Genomic DNA, 3,994 nt, shown 5'->3' on the forward strand with positions numbered 1-3,994 from the left:
CGGGCTGAGGGGCATCGCTGAGCGGAGGGCATCGCCGGGCGGAGGGCATCGCCGGGCTGAGGGCATCGCCGGGCGGAGGGCATCGCCGGGCTGAGGGCATTGCCGGGCTGAGGGCATCGCCGAGCGGAGGGCATCGCCGGGCGGAGGGCATCGCCGGGCGGAGGGCATCGCCGGGCAGAGGGCATCACCGGGCTGAGGGCATCACCGGGCTGAGGGCATCGCCGAGCGGAGGGCATCGCTGGGCAGAGGGCATCGCCGCACTTCCCAGGGGCCGCACGCTCCCAAGTTGGCTTTACCGCAGGACCTCAGACAGCACCTCTCGCAGAGGGAGGCACCCTGCCCGCTGGGGCACAGCTGATCTTCAGGGGCCTCAATGAGCTGCCAACAGACTCCCTCTGTGTAGAGTTTCGCCCTGGCGCTGCCGCCGGCCAGCTGCCCTGCGCGCCCCTCTCCCGCGCTGCCCTCCAGCTGCTCTGGCAAGGGGGCTTGGGAACTAAGGTTTCCTCCCTGTCAAAGCCTCCTTTCTCCTACCTCTGACCGTCAGCTGGGTGCCAGGTCCCGCTGGCGGGCGGCGGGGCTACCAGAATGGAAAAGACCCTCTTTGTCCCTCTAGGCGGCCACAGCCATGTGGGAGGCTGACCCAGCGACCCAGCTTGTCCCTGCGCCGGCAGCCTGGAGCCCCCGGGAGGGGCGGGCGGGGCTGCTCAGGTGGTGAGCGGGCGGGGCTGGATGCTCCTCCTGCCGTCTGCAGGCTGGCTTCCTTGGTGTCCCCACTCAGCCCAGCCCCTGTGCCCCCCTCCGCCCAGCCCCACCCCCCTCCTGCCTTGGCTCCGTTTTCGGTTCCGCTAATGTGTGCAGGTCCTTGTGCTGAGAGCAGAGTCTTCCGACAGTGACCATGCAATACAGGGCCCCTGAGTGCACGGAGCCACCCCCGGAAGGAGCACCTGTAATTAACTGCAAACCAGCAGAGGAGCGGGGAGGACCACCAGCTGCAATTGCAAAGCACACGAGGAAGGACTAAGACGCTACTCACTTCTATGATTCTTTCTCTCGTGAATGTACGGCGGCGATTTCCAGGCGTGGGCACTGTTGTAATAGATTCAATGCAGAAGCACGTAACAATCATACTCCATTATTATTAAATGCAGAATCTTCTATCAAGCCAGACATTAACGATATTTATGAAAATGTAAAAGAATGCCAACTTCTCACTACATATTTTCTGTTTTTAGAAAATACAGGGTGTTTTTTTTTCCATTTAAAATGTTGTTATGGTAATGTGGGCTGGACTTATTATTTTTAAGTGATTAATAACAATATTGCTGAAGTTTTAAAGCTTTAATTTCTAGCACAGCGACTATTGATAAATATACCCTCATACACTGAGCCTCTGGGGGGTCCTCAGAAATTTGAAGCCTGGAAAGGGTCTGAGGATGCTGGCCGAGGCCCAGCCCTGGCCGCGGCCTAAAAGCCGGGAGGTGCGACGTGCGGACACTGAGGGCGGCTTTGAACTTGGAGCTGGGTGCAAGGCTTTGAGGGCTCTGCCACACCAGGCCCTCGGAGCTCTGGGCAAATCGCTTCCTTTCTCTGGACCTGGTCCCCTCCTCCGCCCGGGGGCGCTGATTCCACCGCAGACCCCACAGGATCCAGGGCGAGGCCGAGTGGGGCGGAGGGAGCGGCTTGGAAGCTGTAAGTTCGGTGCCACTAACGACTCTGTGCCTTTCACGTTGGTCTTCCTGTGTCCAGGTTCTCAGCAGCCTGGCAGCGAGGAGGACCCCCTCCTGCCAGCACCTGCTGCAGGTGCCCCTGTGCACCCAGGGTCCTCAGACCCCAGGCCTGGGCACACGGCACAGGGGCGAGGACAGGCCTGCAGACAGCGTGGAGGGAGCTTGGGCCGATCGGCCGAGGGGCCCGGGGCCCATCCTCTCTCCAGGCCTCAGTCTGTCCGCGGTGAAACAGAGGGTCAGCCTCTGCTCCAGGCTTGGGGGGCCGCCCATGGGGGCATCGCCAGGGCTTCTGGGTGCTTCTCCAGGAGGAAAATGCCCAGGGACCAAGCCCATTGGGGCTGCCTGGCTCCACCTGGCAGACGGGTCATGCCAGCCAGCCCCCTCTGGTGCCAACGCCTTCTTCAAGCCAGCCCTGCCCACGTACCCCTATCTAGGGCCTGCGAGGCTGCCGTCTCCGGCTGTGGGAAGTGTGTGTGTGTGTGTGTGTGGACACGCCCTCTGCTTCCTGCCAGTGCTTCTGTGTCGCGGCTCAGATCAGAGGAGCCTCGCTTTGTCACCTGCCTTTTTCTTCCCAGGAATCGGAGTCAGGCCGCTCAGCAAAGGGGATGGGAGGAGACAGCTGTCCTCCTGGGGAAGGTTCTGTTAGGGGGACGGGCACTGTCACCCGGGGCCAGACCCCACACCCCCCTTCGCACACACCTCCCTGCTTTCTCCCCCCCCCCTCCCCCGACGGTGGATTCATATTTTCCAAAAGGCCCAGTGACCTCGCCCACTGGTTATCGCTCCTGTGGTTGGGGCTGGGCTCAATTCTTTTTCCAACTTCCTTTTGCTCTTTCCAGCTGAGTGAACTTTCCACGCTCAAGGCCACATTGCACCCCAGTCACCCTCCCGCTGAGCAGTGCCAGCGTGGGTGTGTGCCTTGGCGACGTGTTGAGTGCTGAGGGCCTGACCTGCCAAGCCCTCTGTTCTGAGAGGGAGGGCCAGGCTGGTGGGGACCCAGGGGCCCATTCTGAAAGGAGGAGGACTCCTGGTTGACCCTGAGTTCACACACTGAATGGCCATGGTCCTCGCTTCTCCTCCTCATAGAGCACAGCTCCCAGCCGCCCCGTCTGCCAGGAGCACTCCTACTCACCTGCCAGCACCTGCGGGCAGGGCCCGCCTGGAAGCGCTCCCCCCGCCTCCCCCCCGCCCACCAGGTCTCCCGTTTGGAGAAGGCGCCCATCCTTCCTGCTCCGGTTGAATGCTGTCCCCTCCAAACCCAGACAGCGAAGACCTAACCCCCGGCCTCAGAATGCGGCTGTCCTTGGAGACGGGCTTACAGAGGTGATGAGGGTAAAGTGAGGTCAGGTGAACGGGCCCTGACCCAGCAGGACTGGTGTCCTCACAAGAAGCGGGGATTGCGCCCTAGGCAGTTTGGCTCAGTGGATAGAGCGTCCACAGCCTGCGGGCTGAAGGGTCCCGGGTTCAATTCCAGTCAAGGGCACAGGCCTGGGTTGTGGGCTCCCTCCCCAGTAGGGGGCGTGCAGGAGGCAGCCGATCGATGATTCTCTCTCATCACTGATGTTTCTATCTCTCTCCCTCTCCCTTCCTCTCTGAAAGTAATAAAAACATATTTAAAAAAAGAGGAGATTGGGAGACAGGGTGTCAGGACACGTCACCCCGCCGACACCCTGATCCCGGGCCTTTGGGCTCCGGAAATGGGAGAGGACAAACGCCTGGTGTTTAACCCCCGCCCCCCCCACCCCCGTTGGAGGTGCTTTGCGGTGCAGCCCACACACGATGGCCCCCGTGGAGGAGAACTCATCGGCACCCCGGGCTGCCCGCCTCTCCAGGGCCAGGCGCGCTTGTTAGAGTGAGCTAAGCTCTTCTGAGTCCGAGCACACAGCCTTCCTAAGCTCCAAGGTTCACCGAAGAAATGCAGGTGACCTGGGCGCGTAGACCCTTCAACCCTCTCAAGGCTCCAGGGGCCCCTGGTGACCGGAGGGTCCGCTTACCCGGTGCCTGCAGCCCCCCACAGCGTCCCCTGGGCGCCTCCGCCCGGCCCAGCGTCGCCCTGGGGCGCCGGTGTCCTCGGCTGGTGCGTGTGGGGTGCCCGGCCACCTGGCAGCCAGAGATGTTCCCCCGTCCGTTTATGTTCGTTATGCTTGTTCTTACCGAGACGGTGTGTGATGAAATACCCGTGAAACGATGAAGGGCGAATTCCAAGAGTGTTCCTGTGAGCGCTGAACCGAACGCCTTGAAGGAGACTCAGGAAAGGCGGGCCGCGT

This window comes from Myotis lucifugus, unplaced genomic scaffold, assembly GCF_000147115.1.
Source record: "Myotis lucifugus unplaced genomic scaffold, Myoluc2.0 scaffold_409, whole genome shotgun sequence".
Taxonomy (NCBI): Eukaryota; Metazoa; Chordata; class Mammalia; order Chiroptera; family Vespertilionidae; genus Myotis; species Myotis lucifugus.